Consider the following 19,148-nt stretch of genomic DNA (forward strand, 5'->3'; position numbering starts at 1 on the left):
TCCGACAAGACAGCCACTGGGCAGAGGCATTTGGTGCGAGTAGTTAGTAAGTCCAAGATCTCCCTCACAACTCCAGGGAATTGCTTTTAAAAGATGTACTGCTCTTTTAGCTAGACTAGCTCATCATTCCCTGCGGCTCTGCCCAGGCAAGACTGCTGCCTTGGTTCCATCAGAAGCCTCACTCAAAGGAGACGCAGAGCAAACAGCACTCTTACCTGCACTGAGGGGGCTGGTGACTTTAGCCACAGTGGTGAGCAGGCAGAGAAGGTACCCCAGACGCAGATATTCCCTCCTAGAGCTCTTCTGTAGCACTCGGGGATGGGGACCCCGAACTGACGGCAGAGGTGGGTCACTTGCCAAGACTCTCCCGTATGACAGCTCTGAACACAAGACATGGATGTCAGAGTGGGAGCCAGTACGTGGAGCCTCATAGAAACTACCCGTCTACTGTGGTATATGAGGTGTCTCTACATACAGCTGTGTTTCTTTAATTAATATCTATTTATTAACAGTATCTTGTTATGGCTTTGAACTAACCAAAAATACACCTGACTTCACACCACCTTGGAAAAAGGACCCCATACAGGCAACAAACAGGACAGCTACGCACAAATGACTAGAGGCAGCAGTGCAGGTGTGTGGCTGGTGGTTACTGTGAATAATGCCGCAGTTCCATCACCCAGTGTTAAAGCTCATGTCTTCTGCGAGCCATCTGCTGAATTTAGTCATAATCAGCCTTCAGTGGCTGTGCAAATACCAGCATACCAAAAAAAGAGCCCTGGGATGACTATAAAGAAAAAACCAAAAAATATCCGCAAAACTACCATTATTTCCCATCACATGTGGAAAAACAAACACCCAAAACCACAAACAAAAAAAATCCCCAAACCGTTTGAATTATTCTGGGTGTGTTACCACATCCAAGATGATCTTTTGATATTTGCATTTGAGTTTGGCAGAGTCTCTCCTGTTCGGACTGAATAAATAAAAGTTGTTTCCATGTATACATACACATACACATGTTTATGTAGGCAGAAATACTAACATATATGTAGTTCCACATTAGCAGTCTTACTTCTGTAAAAGCAATATATTCTCCTGCTTATACTGCTTAGAGGTTAGCTTATCCTGGGGTTTACAAAGACACTCAGCATCTTAACATCAAGTTTCAGCAATAAAAGATAACACAAGCTGCAAGCTTGGAATACCAATTAAGCTTAAGCAGAAAAACTGCTGCAGGTCGGCAGCTTCTGTACCCAGCACGACAGTATCTCCAGATAGGTTTGGGACAGACATAAGAACAGAACGTCCATCTGACCCCGACATGAACGCTGCCTGCAATCCAAAGGTCTACAGAGAGCATCTGAAGAAAGAGGTTCCCAAAACAAAGTAAAAAGCCTTCCTAAAATAAGCCATGGGGTTTTAATCTGTGATAAACTTCAGACAAAGCTAATATATAGCTGACCTCTTAAAGGACTTCTTTTGCAACTGGAAGGATATCCTAAACTTAGAGAGAGCTATGATGACGAGCGGTTTATTTGCTCAACTTCCTTCCATAAAACAGAAATATTTAGACAGAAACAGTAAGAAAGGATTCTACCAAGAATGCTGCAATGCTTAGCCATAAACCTTTATGGAGAAAAATAACTGTTGGTAAATTATTTCAATATTTTTGGCAGTCGTTATACAGATACAACATGAGATGTGTTTCTTTTCTGTGTGCTACTCCAAATCATAGCATATTCAGAAGCATGAAAAAAGAAACAATCTTTGTATCATTCAGGACCTTCAGATGCTGTCTTCATCTTGTTTGCCAAATATTAGTTCAGTTTCTGCATGGAGGGCTTTTTAGTACCAATAAGTATTAAAAACAAAGACGTATTAGCAAGGGCCGTGCTTACCTCCAAAGAAAACAGTTTGCTATTAACAGTATGCTGGCTCCTAGCCACTATTAGCATTTCAAATATCAGTCTTCTGCCCTAGACACTGCTCTCCAGAAAATCCTCCTTTCCCTTTGCATTCAGCTGTGTCCAGCGGTTGGCATATTGCTCGTATTCACATTATTACCACCACCCGTACAGACCTAAAGCTTAAAGGACAAGAAGAAAGGGCTTAATAATTCCTTATAAGTTTCTTTGATAAAGCAAGTGAGACAACTACAAGCTCAGCATATGTTAGAAAAGCAGAACTCTACAGATGTGAGCCTAACGCCTCTTATCTTCACAGATCTGTTTAATAGTCTCAAGAAATACTACGGGTTTACTTATGCAGTGAGCATTACAAAGTATTGATTCCACAGTTACTCGTGATCCTTCCAAAGTTTCACACCTCAACACATCTTTGTTTGCAGGGGTTTTGTGCGGGGGAAGGGCTACCTGGCCAGTTCTCCAAGGTAACAACTGAAGCGCCACCCCGGCCCAGGTCTGCCGGGCAGCTGTTGTTGGGAAGGATCTCTGCTCTTTGCTCGTGCACCGCATCGCTCACCCAGCCAACTCTTTGCCAGGTGACTCATTTTGGACCTTCATTTGGCAAAGTTCAAAGAGGCCTGGCTTTTTTAAAGGACAGGGGGAGAGAGTTACAAGGCACACTAACTCAGGGTTAAAATCTCTCACTGACCATGCAAAATACAAGTTTGTAGAAGGCTTTGGTCTGTCTTTCCAGTTCCAAACATTCCCATCCATCCCCAACAGTTTTGTGCTGTCTTAGGGGAACCTGCATCTTCTCTTTAGCTAGCTCCCATCAGAAAGGGGAACTTCAGTGATGCACAACCACAGACACTTCTCTTTCTTGAGAACTGCATCACTGTTCTCCATTTGTGTCTCCATTTCAGAAAACACAGTAAAGCAAATTGTACAGTAGGCTGCAGTTCCACTTCACAAGTGAAATCTAGCAGCGATAAAAGCACAAGAACATTTTTGGGTTTGGTTGGGTCTTTTGGTTTTGCTATCTGCATCTCAGCCGCTCACAAAATTATCAGGCAGCAAATAAATGGTAAGGAGGAGAAATCAAAGGGCAATTAAAAAAATAATTTAAATTTAATTAAATTTAAATTTAAAAAAATACCCAGACTGTTGGGGCAAGCGAGGCTTGGAGTAAACGTTAATACATTTTGCTTTTTTTACCTGACTGAATTAATCATCTATCATTTTCTTGTGGCACAATCTCATCACAGTCACCAATAATCTAAAAATTTGTCCTGTCATACTGATGCTTGCTTATTTTTTGACCAGCTCATGAATAAAAAGAAAAACAGTATAAGGGCACAGAATGAAGAATGCTACAAAGTGCTCCAGAAATCCTGCTCTGAAAAATACCAGGTAAGTAATCCTAGATACCTCCAATAGCACAAAAGTTACAATTCACATGAATGACAAAATGTTACAGTGACTCTGACCCATTTTCAGAATGGAAGTAAGCAGGCTGCCCAGTGAAATTACTGAGCTTTAGATGGAGAAAAATATTTTTTTTTAATGTATTGATTTTTTTTTTTTTTTTTTAGGTATTCATAACCAAAGTAGTGACTGTTCACTGTGTGGAAAGAATAACAACTTTCACATAAAACTGAATTTTTTAATTAGTAAGCTCAATCCATATTGAGGCCCCTATCTTATAGCTTGCTCCAACTCTGCTTGGTTTTTAGGCAGAATCCTCTTTTCCCAGGGTTTCCAGACTGTTTGAACATATCCAGATTCCACTGGAAAATAAAACTCACAGCAAACAATCACCGTGTTGTTTGTGACCCTCAATCACTTATTAATTACCTACTCTAACACCCTCTCTTCTGAAAATTCATATATAATTGTCCAATGATTTTGCCTCTACTTCTTCCATCTCAAATGACTTCAAATTAACATGAAATTAACATCCTTATCCGTGCAGACCTACTCAAGAGTAACATAATGTAGAAGTATATTATTAAGCTAGCAGAAATTAAAGCCAACATTCTAGGTGAATTACCACATAGGGTATCGTGTGGTTGAGAGAAAACTTCATAAACCACAGGCTGTTCTCAGCACATCACCGATATCAAAGCCTGAGGACCTGTCCTCATCACTCAGTGCCCATTCCAGCATCCCAGTGTCACAGCTTAGAAGACCAGCACATTCCACAGAGAACTACCACCCAAGGGAGCGGTAACTGATCCGACTTCAACCTGTCTGGAAAAAGGGGAAAAAAAGGAAGAAGAAAGAAAAAAGAAAAAGAACAGGATGAAATCCTTATCCCACTGAAGTCAGTCACAAAATTCCTGCTGGCATCAGCAGATTCAGGATTTCAGAGAGCCTCTGGAAGGATGAATTTAGTCAAGTGAAGCATAAAAATCAACAGCCTTGGCCAAGATCCTTTTGCAAAAACTTTGGAATTGGCTCTGGGCTCAATTACCACGCGCCAGTTTAGCCAAGGAAAGGTGCTGCATTTGTATGCGTGGGGAAAAGTCTCACCTGATGCACCTTCACTTCACCATCTCCTTTCACTGCAAATGAAACGGAGCGAGACCATATTGCAGCTGCCACAGCCCGAGTTACCTATCAAAGGACATGCAGTAACTGATGGTGAGGGCACATGCTCATTTGGGCAACCTGCCTTAATTTTTCAGGTCAGAAAATGAGTGACCGATCAAGGCGGGGGTGTGGGTGGGGGAAGTGAGCCATATTTTGAGAGAGGACCATAGGGCTTTCACAAGGACTGGAAAACGCTGTTTGACTATAGGTCCATAAAAGATCACAGTGATGCTCACCAAAATAACACAGAGGCAAGTCAGAAACCATTACAAACCCAGGGATGCTGACAGCTGTGACAATGCCAGCACACTAACACAGCAGCTCCTTTGCTCAAGCCTGCACCACAAAAATTTGCGTTTTGCATTATTTAATACCATAAGAACATCATCTCACCTCATAGGACTTTGAGAAGAAATATTATAAAAGCCCAAAGCACCAAACAAATTTCAATTGTCCAGAATATCAGAATTAGTTTTCCCTACCTTTAGGATTTTTAAAAGACTATGTTATGGTCAAGTCCTCACTTCTGCATTTCAGCAGCTCCCAGACTTTAGCCTGATTTTCCACAGAGATCTTCAATCCAAACTTTGAGTTGTCACAGGAGCATATAGCTTGTGACAACAAACAACATGATATATACTTACTCCCAAGCCTGACTGTTCTTATTTCAGTGCCATTGCTTAAGGGGGTTGGCTGCACTGGAAAAGTAAACACGCCAAAGCTCCAAGCTCTCACAATCTGTCAACTGCATTCTGTTCCATCTTGACATCTTCACGTCAACATCACCATGCTGCAGAAAAGAGAAACAGAAGTACCTGCAGCGCTAGTTATTAATAAGCCGGCATGCTGCCTTGAAGCATTTTAAAGCATCGCTGCTCCTATTTTCTCCCGATTTCTACAATTAGTTCCTTCTAGATAATCTGCATCTGAAGGGGAAAAGGTCACCATATATTTTTTAAAAATTGCAGTCATTGCATAGTCCTTCTCTGGGGGCTTATTGCCGAAATCATTATCCTAAGTATCTCCAAACAAAGCTTATCTCTCAGCCTTCCAGTAATAGCATATAAAAGTAGAAAAATGCAAGCATAGCAAAGCTTTTATTATCCAATTCATCTGAGGTTGTTTACTTTGTAAAATAAAAGAGAATTATTAGTTGCACTCTATGGAGCAAGCACTTATACAGGCAGTAACTAAACAAAAACATGAACTGCACAGCGATCACAGATGGAAATTGGTGCAGCTTTGCAAATGGCACCATTTCTGAACCGATGGACCTGGCTCCACTCCCTTATATCTTCCATCTGACAAAGCTGGATCTTCTCCATTTACAAAAGCAGGTAAGGACCCATTGACTCAGTTGTAATTCTGGGGAACAGAAATAGTTCCATACAGCTGAGTGTCAAAAGTATGTAGTATTTTAATTAGTGAAAAACATGAATCACATGGACACCTACAAAAAAGGTAAAAAGCCCAGTTCTGGCTTCAACACTGAATAGCAGGAGAGACACATTTAAAAAAAAACAACACAGAACCCTCACAAACCCGAAAGGTGTTCAAAAGCCGCTGGCTTTCAAAAAAAAAAAAAAAAAAAGGAAAAGAAAAAAAAGGAAAAAAGAAAACACACACACACAGCAGTATGACATGGAACTCAAGGGCAGGATGGTGTTGTAGGCAAATTTAATTGGAATTTTACCCGAGAATAAATCCTAAGTTTGAATAATAGTGTCATGTTTAGGCATAACTGAGAACATTTTCAGAAGCTGTCTGGAGTTTTAAGTTCGTCTGCTTTACAGAACCTTAAAAAAAAAAAATAATCTAAAAAGTCTTGTTTTGTGACATGGACACCAGCTAGACTTCAAAACGCACAAAGAACGCGAGTGCTCAAAAAGGCAAGTCCCTTTAGATTTGCCTAGACAAAAGGCACATTTAAGTTACATTGATATGAAACCTCCCAAAATTTCTTTGCCAACTCTCAACATCAAACTCTTTCTCAAAGCAGAAATCATGTGCCTAGAGAGTACCACCACTATTTCTATTTTACTGGATACATTTCTAAGCAACTGACTTTCCCTATTAGAAGATTTAATCATTTACCTATTTTCTAGACAAAAAGGGCTCAAGTTCCACATTTCTTTCTCCCTTCCTAGCCTAACCATTCAGAAACTCGTATAGAAGAGAATTTTATCTGCCTGCAGCAGCTCCCATTAAAGTGTGCTATTAGCTGCCCAAGGTTAGCCCGCATGGCATTTTTACAGCGCAGTCCCTCTGACTCGCACTTCCTTAAGAAAGTATATTTCCTGACTTACATAAATCTGTAGTTATGCTCAATATGATTTCCATCTGCTTGTGTCAAGCATGTAAAACAAAAAGGGCCTCAGTTTTAATTTAAGCCCTTAAGGGCAGTTATGTCTATTATTCAAAACTGAATTCCTGCATCTCAACTTTCTTCCGACCAGGATCACATTAGAACACAGCTGCTCCTTCCTTGGCCACTTGTGTTTCCCACAGGTGTTGAGTACAAGACGACCCACGAGCTGGCGAGCGGTCTTTTACCTTCTTAACAGCAGGATGGAAGCCCTACCTTAGCATCTCTCCTCCTGGGGCAGGCACAGACGCTTCACTCAGTTTCCCAAGCTAGTCAATCCCACACTGTTCTAAATACAAATGGCCCCAGAACACAAGACTCAAATAAAGGAATTGCTCCTTATGTAACACGCGCGCTCAGCCTACAGCAAGATGTTCCGTCGAGTGCCCCCAAATGGACCCTGCTGTCACAGAGCTGGCTCATGGCTTCCAGCTTTGCCATGAGTGCTGCTGCTGGAAACACTGCAGAAGGCAGGATTGTCCTATCCACATCAATTCCTGCAGATAAATAGCATCTATCACCTTAGATCGCTTGCTACGTTCCTGCTGCATTTGCTCAATTCAAGCTACTTCAGTCTTAAACCGAAAAGCATACTTTTCTGTAACATACAATCATTTTTAAATGAACCAGTCACCCCTATGTGTATCCGTCCACAGGAAAGCAGACTGCACTACCTGCCATGGGTCCTGGTCACTCACCTCAAAGGGGGGCTGGGTGCCACCTGGAGCCTAAAACAACTTCTGAGTCTTCAGAAGGACAAACACTTTCTCACTCCTGGCTAGAAGGCTGCAATTTCTGCCTCCACCAAGGCCCCTAATGCATCCCATACATAGGCACATCCACAGCCCACGCGTGCACTCCTGCATCCCACCCGACCGTCGCACATGCTGTTCCGCACGCCACAGCCGTGGCAGCTCCTTTACCCTGCCACACTGCCCTGCCAGAGGAGCCAGCTCTGCAGAGACCTTACTGCAGCCCTTCTTTTGTAAGAAAGAGGGGACGGGCTTTCTACAGGGGCCTTAGCAATAGGACAAGGGGGAATGGTTTTAAGCTGAAGGAAGGGAGATTTAGATTAGATATCAAGAAGAAAATCTTCACTGTGAGGGCAGCGAGGCACCGGCCCAGGCTGCCCAGAGCAGCTGTGGATGCCCCATCCCTGGCAGTGCTCAAGGCCAGGCTGGACGGGGCTGGGAGCAGCCTGGGCTGGTGGGAGGTGTCCCTGCCCGTGGCAGGGGGTGGGAACTGGAGGGTCTTCAAAGTCCCTTCCAACCCAAACTGTTCTGTAGCTCTATGATAAGTGATCTGGGGCAAATAACTGCACTTGGCTTGAGGTACTAACTGTACACTAAGGTGGAAAGAAGCCAGACCATAGCCACTTTGTAGGCAGTAGTTCCACAAGGATTTGGAGAGGCACTCTCACTTCCTTAAGGATCACTATTTTCTGCCATACTGAATCGTGTATTTGCTAATATACAGTGTGTCATTAAAGCAATTACATAAACAGTAAAGTCTGGAAAATTTTCCGAACTGCACATGAAACTATAAGAGCATTTTTCCTTCTGCTCTCCCTCTCACCCCCCAATTTAACAGTGTATTTGTGATGCAGCTGGCTATCTTTGCAAGGAGACTTTGGAAATAATTAGCTTGCATACCAATATTTCAACTTTATCAAAGTAGAAATCAGTTAATCACCTGCAAGACGTAAGACACTTTTTAATGTAGGGACTAATGACAGTAAAAAGACCCTGGAGAATCAAGCCATGGAAACTGATCTTTTGGCTCACAAAGTCTAAAAGTGTCATATGATACAGTCGTGAGTGCAGAAAAAAAGGCTCAGCTATTTAAATAGCTGATCTTCATTAAATAACTTTCATTTAAATAGCAGATCTTCATTATCTGTAAATCCTAATTCCATTTGAAAAACTTCTTTGCTCAGTTTGTGCAGTGTTTAAGTGGAACTTGTACTTTCTAGGATATCATTTGAACACCTGGCTATTTCTTACAGGAAAAGGAAATAACAGGCAGTATGAAAGACACAGATGTGTATCACTTACAAAACATTATTTGGAATTTGTTTCAATCCAAGTGCAGAAGACCAAATTTCCAGTCACAGTTCTGCCACAGACTTCCTTTGAGCAGTTACAACCAGTGTGCGTATTCTCCTTTTTGATGTGCAACCTGTGAGTCTTTGGGAACCGAACGCTTACCGCTTCTCCATGTTTCCTCACAGCTGTCCTCTGAGTACTTCAAGCTCCATTGCCCAAATTGAAGGAAAGTCTTTTCGTGTAGAGAAAACAAACATAAAAACAGCTAAACATGGGGAAAAATGGGGTGTCGCTACCTGTTGCGGTGCTTGACGTGACTTCTGTCAGCTTCCAGGTTACACGTCACAGCGTGAACCCTACAGTTCATCATCACAGGACATGGACACACACAGCAACGCTGCACTTGTGGAAGATGTTTCTTAATGTCCACTTGCCTCATTTGCTGATGGAAATAATACTGCATGAAGGTGTTTAAAAAACTAACTTTCAGTGGAAGTTGACCTAGCTTCAAGGAGAAAAGGAACACTATCAGATTTTTCACTCAGCAGCTGCAAAGAGAGTGAACTTTCATGCAACACTGCAGCAGAAAGAAACGTGTTTAACTGCTTGGGATACCCCTTCTACTCCATTCACCTTTAGGGGAAAAGGAAAATGGCTCGCGCATCCCGATCCGTACTTAGGATCGCTAAACTACTAGAGGCTATGCATCTCTGCCCAAGATTACAAACCACAAATTCCTGCAGAGCTGATAACAGCGTAAACAAAATTCAACCCCGCAACAGTGAAACTACTTACAATTCTGAAAGTAACAAGATGGGCAGAGAAGGCAGGGGTCAGTGCAAGGTCCGTGTGCTTGGGATAGGGCTGAGGGAGATGTCAGGGACTTAGAGGTAGAACGTAGTGCATATGTGTAATAGTTTAGATTACAGCTCTGACAGACCCTTCTCAGCTGAACAAACCATGTTGTGAAGAGCCCACCGTGAGACAATGAGTCACTGTTATCCACCTCTCCCACGCATTAAAAAGTAATATTCTTTCTTGCCAGTTCTGATTAGCGGAGTGGTTATGACCCCAACCAGGAACAAGGTCTCTCACCATGCCAAACTCCGAGCACTTCACCTACATGAATCTACTCTTTAAATTAGCAGCTGTACAAAATGCTTTGGACAGGTAGCACAAAAGGCATGAAGGAAAATCGAAACACTGAAGTACCCACCCTCAGGGAAATACATGTGTGGCAGAGCCCTGTACCATACTCAGAGCATTGTCTCCCTACAGCTTCAGCAATATTTCTTTTTTCCTCAAGTGCTGGCAGCTCAGACAAGGTCTAGAAAAGGCAGGGCTCTTTCAGAGGAACTGTCAGCCCCCTGTGCTCCCGACTCATTTGTCTTGGAAGTCCTAGCTGACATTTCTTACCTTCATCATGCCCGCCAGCAACATGAAACGTGACCGAAAGGTGGGGATCCTGTTGAAGGATCTTCATAGATGAGTTTGTCTGTGAAGACAGTCTTTTCCTGCCATTAACAATGCACACTATGAATTAACTGGCAAACAATAGCTAACTTACTAATTCACCACCTTGAGCTCAAAAAACCACCTTTATGAGCACTTTTCCCTCTCTGGCAGCTATATTAACCAAGATTATGAGGAAAGCCCCTCCTCACGGCAAGGCTTTTTATCAAAAGTGATGAAACTAAAATTGTGCGAGGACTTTGCATGGAGGGAAAATCTCTGAATCCTTTTAACAGTCTGCTTCAACTAACCTATCCTGCAATTGCTGTTTTGAGCAATGATGTTTCAGACTTTTAAAGAGTGTCTTGTCCTTACACACTTTACTCACCATGACTCAAAAACCTCTATCAGTATAGAGGTCGGTTGTCTGTTGAAACTCAGGTGCTAAAAGAAAATCACTGGACTTAAGTGCTCTGGCACCTCAATTAGACCTCTCAAATCCAGTTCAGCCTTTTACTTCAACCAAAATCCACATTTAAAGTGTTATCCCATCAGAAAAAGTTGATGGCTCATCATTTTCTAAAACATGTTCCCAAAGTGAAAAACACACACCCAACAACAAACAGCCATCCATCACAGCCCTCAGCCATCATCACACAGGAACGGAGACTAGAGCCATTCAGATGTTCTCAAGTTCAAGTACTTCAAAGTTACCATGTCTCTGCCTGCAGATTCCCAGCCCATCTCACCACAAAGTAAAACAGGTAAATCTGAAAAGATGAGAGTGGGAAAAAAAACCCAAAAAACTTCTTGGCTTGCTCTGACTTGGCTGCAAAGTTCTCTTCTGAACCCTCTTGCCCTTCCAAGGATCAATTGTCTACTGTGGTTTTGCATTGTATCCACTCTGGAACAACTGCACACTACTTTTGACCAGCGCTGAGAAACAGTCGCCAGGCAAGTACAAAACAAACATCATAAGGACCAAACTCCTGCATCCAACAGCCCCTTTTCTCAAAACTGGCTGATGCTGAAGACTGGCATTTGTTTCTAATTAACAACATTCTTCCCATTACAACCGGTGTGGTACCCATACACATACCAAATGGCTTTTCAACCTTTCTGGTCCCTCCATTTAACACATTTGAGCCTTGGACTCATAAAGCCAAAAATCACGCTCGTGATTGACAGTATCACAACTTCCCAGCTGTACTCTCGTAACAAGTCCCCAGAACATCTTTTTACTGTTCAAGTGCAGATGCAAAAGTGGGATTTCTTTGAAGGAAGGCAAGGTACTTGGCACAGGTAAACGTGTCTTCCTTCCCTACCTCTCTCCAGGCCTAAAAAGGCTTGGTATGATTAGACTTCAGAGCATACAGTACAATACCCCACTTTTTCATAAGGGATTTGAGTACCAGGGGTTCTGGGAGCTGGAAGATTTCATTGCTTTAATGCTTGCCACGGTTAAAATTCCATTTCTGCAGGGACACACTTGTATTCAAACATCTGCTATTGGTAAGGGATGAACACTCAGAGCTAGAGGAACGCTCTAAGCACAGGATAAAAGCCTTTCTTCCATCTCAGGGATCTATATAGATAACCGAAGCTCTTGTCCCCACCGTACTTGCTCCACAAAGTCAGAACATGAGATTCCAGAATTTAAATGCCTGGTAGGCTTCACCTGCAGAATACTCAACTGAAAGCAGCACACTGCAGCAGAGTCCCAGTGTGAGAGGGGGAAGGGTGCAAGCTGGGGAACAGAGGCAACAGGCTTCCAAGGCAAAAAGCAGCATGACAATTCCCACACAAATTCTTCCATCCTGAAGGATGGCACAAGGACTGCCATCCCCACTTTCCTCCACCCTTTGCTTTTAGGAGTGTTGATGATGGCTGCTTTCTTTCCAGGCCAGTTAGGACCATTTGTTGTACATTAAGTTTTCCCCCTGGAATATGCAAGAAACGAGAGAATTCCTCACTGCTAGCTTCTTTACACTCCAATCGTTATAACATCTGAGGACTGTAATAAAAGGGCAGTTTTCAAACAGGAAAGATTATCCTTCACTTTGGGGGAACTGTGATCCTTACGAAAATTAAAAAAAAAAAAAGCCCCATCATTCTGTAGATACGTGACATATATTAAACAGTAGAAGGACCTGTTCAAATAGTCTCCAGCACAAACAATGTGGACAACTTCCGAATATGCTGCTTAACTGAAACTAGATCCCCAGCATTTAATACTCCATCACGTGCATATCAGTTTACTACAGGAGTATAGAATTACATTTGTTACTTCTTTTTGCGAAAATCCCCAGAAGCATGTTGGCTTTTTATACAAACATTAATTGTTCATCTGAAAACTTGGAAACAAATATTATTTGCCCCCCCCCCCCCCCCCCCCCTTTCCTGGGGCTTCAAGTCACACGCATTTAATTTATCCAAGACAAAGTGGGTTTTGTCCAAATGTTTCACCACATAACCTGCAAACAAGCTAAGCTGTATATAAAAAAAATCATAAGATAATGTACTTAATTGATATTTTTTCATGCATAGCATGAAAAAATACACTAAGAAAACAAATATTGGGGATTAGTTTGAAGGAAAAAAAAAAACTTAAATAAAATGGCTCAAACCATAAGGCTTAGAATTCAGAAGAACAGGTTTGCTGAGTTCTAGTAGTTTCTTTAGATTTACACCAGTCTACATGGTCCTTGGCCTCCCTCCCATCAGTACTATGTGGAACAGAATTTACTTCACAGAGGTAATGACAGTCTCAATTCACCAGTCTGCGCATGAAATCATATGAAAATCATAGGCTTAAATTCCTGTTCTCATTCATTGCAGCTGATAATACTGCAGGTTTCTTTGCTATTTTCTACCATGGAACTAAGTAAAAGCAGAGACAACATTTTTCTTATAATTTTATCTACTCCTGTTCAAAAACGTAGAACACTGGATAATTTGGTCAGTGAAGTATTTGCCAAAGTAACTGCAGTTGGAACGGAAGGCCAGGGAGAGCAGGCTTACCAAGTTTAAGTATCTGACCCTACACACGGCAGCAAATTCTTACCGGTCACCGTGCAAGGAGACCCAGAGAAGCATCCTCCCAACAGCCAGAGGGGACCCTCACTTCCCCAGATAAGGGAAGCAGGGGGCAATAAAGAGCCATCTGGGCTCTCTGTCTAGCTATTACCTTCATCCAGAAGCCCAGTCCCTATAAATAAGGCAGCAGCAGCCTCTCCTGAAGGACTCCAAAGTAGGGGATTATATTAAATCAAGCAGGTTAAAAAATGTTATTTACTGTTACTTCAATTGCAAAGTTAATTAAGGAGTCTACAAAGCTCAGCTCTTTAAAGGAACATACAGATGTGTGCGCTCACCTCAATCTGCACTAAAGTTAGGCATCTAACTTGACACTGTCTTCTTCAAAAGTCCTTACCAAAACCAAAAGCCCGTAACACCACAGGATAATTGTGTGCACCAAAAATTGATCAAAAACATCACTGCGACATCAATGAAAAGCACCAATCCGTTATTACAAACTCACTTTGCCAATTTGCATGCATTCAAAAGTTTCTGCCAGGTTAATTGTGTAGCTTCAGGCTTGCAGTGCCTTTCCGTGACTAACATTTTGCTAGATCTAGTATCATCTGTCCTCCCACAGCTGGCACGACGCTGGCAAGAAAAAGCCCTGACGTCAGCATAAACTCTGTATTTGCATCCTCTAATTTGACACAAATGCAATTGCATAGTCCAGTTTGATCTAGACCACACTTGTCCTGCTGAAAGACCCAGCAATGTGTCTAGTTGTAATATTATGAAATCATGGCCTAAACTGGTCCTAAATCCACAAAGTCGGGGGGGGTGGGGGGGGGGGGGCGGGAAGGTGACTAATTAAAAAAAAAACAACAAAAAAAAAAGAAATTAAGGACATTCTTTTAGCCACTTTTTATGCAGTGCAAATTTCCCACTGGCCTGTTCCCCTTTCTTTTAAGATAATACTAACTTGTGATCCCTTGAACTTTAAAAATAGAGCAACAACCCTCACTTATGAGAACAGCAGCTGCCGTTACTCTTAGCACTATGCTGAGCTTCAAAGAAACAAGGGGTATTTTATTTACCGTCAGAAATAAGTCAGATCAGTTCAATACAGGTAGTCCAACAATAACAAGGGAAAGAAGGAAGCGGAGCCCTCCTGCCAGCTGGCCACAGGGCTGCACAAACGGATGGCTTTGCAAAGACAACGCGGCAGTAAGAGGGATTGTCCTGACACCTGCCAAGTTCCATTTGGCATCCTCAGCCCGCCAAGAAAGAGCAGCTAGCAAGTTCTTTTCATTATTTTAAAGATCAGCAGCGTTAAACACTGGGTTACTTCAAAGGGACACAGCAACGAGGTGGAAAAGCAGTGTACACTGCAAAGGGATGGGTTGATTAAGCTCTGAAGCGGCATCAAGATGAAAGACAGAAGAAAAACGTTTTGATCCGAGGCCTGCCTGCTTGCCCTAGATTTTAGAACCCTGACAGCCCAACAGCTAACACGGAGAACTGTAGCTTGAGCACCCCCGTGTGTACAGGAGCATATTAAAAAATACTGAAGCAGTTTTTCCTTTCCAGAAACCACAGAACTGAAGTGTCAAAATTGACACTTTGCCCTTGAAAAAATTCTTACACTTCAAGGAATCCACCCTGGTAATTCAGCTTTGAATTAAGAATTTGGATTCCCCACTAAAACAGCCACAAAGAACAACCAGGTGGCCTGACAAAGTATCAAATTCTCCGGCAAACAGCAGCACTCCGCTCTAGCACCCCGTAAATGGTGTTACATTATACTGACACGTGCATCTTGAATGTGACACTCACCAACTTGTCTTTCTTACACAATTTCAAGCTAATAAGTAGAGGGAAGTTAAGAAAGAAACTCTCTCTTCCTTTCTCAACTGTCAAATCTTCTATTACTAGTGAGTTTTGGTAATTTACTTACAAATTCTTTGTTTTCAGTAAAGCCAGAATGGGAAACATGCAGAAAAGGTGAAGAAACAGCTAAGCCAGAGCTATGTATCACATTAAATAATACGGTATCATTTGGAAAGAATATTACATAGCCTTTTTCAAGACGCTTCAGGTCTGTGTTTTCCGTTTTCCCAATTCCTCCTCCAGAAATCCACCTCCGCTTGCTCATCTGCAGAAAGTGTACCTTCTAGCATGACAGGACCACTTGTAAGGTTAGTGTAAAGGATGGAGCAGATGTCTCACTGGGACTGCTTCCTCTCCACAGCTGACAAGCTCGGCTGGCCTGAGACAGATCACTATATCTTTCTTTGCTCCATCCTTGTCTCTTTAACATAGACTTAAAAGAATTATGTTACCATAGGCATACATCATAGGGAGGAAAACAGCAAAGCTTTGATCCTCTTCACTAGAAACAGCATCAAACATCAAGACAAGGATTTCTGTACAGTTAATATATTTTAACAGAGTACTTACCATGGCTGAAAAAGGAAGTGCATTTTTGAGGCAAACAGTCTTTGTTCCAGGTCAAAAATATTAAAGCTAGCAATTTAGTTTGGGGGGGGGGGGTGTGTGTGTTTGTTTTTTTTTTTTAAGTAAAGCTAAAACTAACACATCGTAGCCCTGTTTTCAAAGTTTAGGTTGTATTTTCAAGACAGAGAACAAAACATATATGATGTGTAAAATCTTACGCTTTTAAGTATCATTAATCCTAAACTTAGAAGGTGAGTAAGCAGTGTGTGCATTAGCAGGCTCTCCTGGCTATACAAATATAGAAGAAACCCTGCCTGCACCGGGCTAGGCAGGCACTGGCAGGCAAAGTGCATTTAAAATTGGGAAATTATGACCTTTTTTTTTTTAAAAAATTTACACATTACATTGGAAATATTACCAACAAACCAAGATTTTCTATTACCTGTCTCTCATTTGCACCCTATGTCCTCTCGCCTTTGCAGAATTATCTTCTGTGTTGCATTAGTATTAACGAATACTTGACAATGGCTTGGAATGTTTCCAGGCATGCTCTGGATTATGGCTTTGGAATAGAAAAGCAATACAGACACTGAAGGCTCCAACTCCTACTCCACATGGGATCTGTGCCAGGATATTTCAGCAATTTTGAGTTCTATCAGAACAGAACCCCTTCAGGGAACTTGTCCTTAGTTGAATACGACTTGACTGAGTTCAGCTCCACGAGTTTAGGCTCCCTCCTAGGTAGCTGCATTATATCAACAACTCTCTTACAGACTCAGGTTCCACCTAAAAATACGCTGTGAAGAAATCCACCTCCAAATATATCCATCCACTCTCTTTTAACTTGCACTGGCAGACCTTGGGTGGGATTTTAACCAGAATTCAAAGGGTGTAAACCAAACAAGAATAAATGGAGAACTGAGTATTTAGATTACCAGACTACTGCACCCACATATTGCTACAATAACACTGAACATTCATTCGTGTTGCAGAAGCAATCCAACTCACTGGCAAAGCTCATGCTACAATTTTACGCGAGTAAAACCTTCTCTCTGTACAAATTCTCACATTTACCTATGGTGCACAAATTTGCTCAGACCTGAAATGGATTACCTGTGGTGGTGAAAATAGTTCACAAAAATCACAAAGACTAGGAATAAGCTGGCTTGAGTTCAGCACAGCAACTCTTCTGCAGCAAATGGGCTCATGAGGATTTCAGAAAGACACAGGAAATAGTCCAATGGTGTCTGATATATCATATTAATTGATACAAAGCATTTCCTATAAATGCTTATCACAGCTGATCATGGAGTCCCACATTTAAACTTGACAAATATTTGCTGGGGCAACCATTATGTGCACCTTCCTCTTGACAAGGATGTGCCAGTCCTTCAGCAAACCCACGATTATCCGTGTACAGGAATATGTATTTATGAAAACACATGGTGTACACGTATCTCTAGCTGTATGTAACACCTAAACATAACATTCCTCTTTATGTACATATGCCACGTGTTGCTTACTCCAGCAGACACATTAATACCAAAGAAAACAAAGGTGCTTCTTCCTCCAAACCCTAGGGCCACTCAAGTCTTAGAAAGCAGAAGACTGCCAAACACACTGAAGAGAAGAGCAAATCTAACAAAGCTCCTTTCACGTACTAAACATCTGGTGCCCTAACAGAGCTGTTAACCTGCATGAAGCATTTTTCAGCAGCCCTCTTTATGCCTCCCAAGAAATCTCACGTTGTTTTTGTTTTTAATACAAAAAAAAAAAAAAAAAAAGACTTATCTGGTTTAAAGGCCCTGCCCAGAAGCTTCAGTGTACCTTGTTCCCAAGCTGGAAAGGCAAACCCCGTGCAGACGAACCCTGCTAAGGGCGGCGAAGGGGACTCTTCCCCTTGAGATGCACAGAGTACCAGCTCCCTCTGCTGCCAGTTTACCAGCCAAAAATTCACTCTAGTGCCGCACATACTCTTCCAATACCTTCAGCCTAGGCAAAATGCCGACATTCAAAAAGATCTGTAACACCCTCTAAAAACCTAGAAACAATTCACTGCATCCGATGCAACCCTGGAAAGGGCTTTATCATACCAATGCCATGCCATGACCTCCTTACCTGTGGTTTTGGAGTTGTTAAATACCGTTAGATAAGGTGCTTTTCGCTGTCTCATTTCACTTGCCGTTTCACATACAAAAGGTTGTTTTGGTGTAAGAATATCCTGGCAGCACACAGATGTACGTATATCATTCACGTTCTGACATTCATAATCAGGCAGTGACGTTGTCTCCACAGATAAACACCCCAAATCTGCCCAAGTGCAACACTATCGTAGTTGTCCAGCTCACAGATATGCGATCAGTAGAAGGTCAGTCTGTTAGTTAACTTGAAATTTAGACAAAATATATGAATGTCTATAGTGCAGAACAGGAGACGGTCTGGAAAACAGAGGATGTTACAGACAGCAGAACAAGGCCTTGGGAGAAGGGACCAAGACGTAAATAAGTCAGGCTTATTTACATAACAGGATAAGCTCAAGGAGAGCCAAAGGGTTAGCTAGACCAGACAAAAAATTACTGCAACTATGTGTGAACTATCCTAATTAGCATACTCAAAGATCCACCCTTGAGCAAAGGAAGCCCCTACTAACAAAGCCCCCTCCCCACAGAGCATGCAGTGAAAAAACAAGGAATGCTGTACCTTGCTAGTAAGACCCGATGAGAACTGTGTGACTAAACCTAACTGTAAACAATTGCTCAAAGTGTATAAAATGTTTTACTATGTGTTGAAGGTTTGCTAGCTTTGTGGATTTACCACCTAGCACCCATCTCTGCAAAGACACTGTGCACGGGCAATGGACTCCGTTGGTGCGACAACACTATTAGTACCATAATATCTGCATCTTTTCTCCAGAGCTGCTGTTCTCACTCAGAAACCTCATCTCATCCCTATCCATAAGGTTAGAGATGTAGGAGAATACATCTATACAGTAGGCAGAATGTTGCAACATATCACTAGTGGTATCAATGTCCTCGTTTTGAAAGCTGACTTCCGATACCTTTTCAAAAGCATAAATAGGTTTGCCAAGGTGCTAAAAGGCAACTGTAGGAGAAGCAGGATTCTACAGTTCCATCGGTTAAGTGGCTGACCAAAGCCAGCAGCAGCAGCATTATATATAAGTAACAGCACTGGTTAAGCACATGGTACAATTAGTTCTCCTTGAGTTTCACTAAGCTATCGCCACAATTCCCATAAATGTTTCAAATTCTGTATTAAAAATTTTGCTACCAATTTTTTACTTAGCTCACATCA

General features: G+C 42.0%; 1 long non-coding RNA gene across 1 annotated transcript; it reads right to left on the reverse strand.

Moving 5' to 3' along the window:
- Positions 1-136: 136 nt before the first annotated feature.
- On the reverse strand, positions 137-18,085 carry LOC129736958 (uncharacterized). Its single transcript, XR_008734202.1, has 7 exons — positions 17,955-18,085; positions 10,326-10,423; positions 9,072-9,141; positions 4,982-5,289; positions 3,958-4,157; positions 1,902-2,089; positions 137-380 (listed from the first exon to the last, which is right to left on the reverse strand). It is a non-coding gene; the product is annotated as an uncharacterized LOC129736958 (long non-coding RNA).
- Positions 18,086-19,148: the final 1,063 nt, after the last annotated feature.

The sequence above is a fragment of the Falco cherrug genome, chromosome 1 (genome assembly GCF_023634085.1).
Source record: "Falco cherrug isolate bFalChe1 chromosome 1, bFalChe1.pri, whole genome shotgun sequence".
Classification (NCBI taxonomy): domain Eukaryota; kingdom Metazoa; phylum Chordata; class Aves; order Falconiformes; family Falconidae; genus Falco; species Falco cherrug.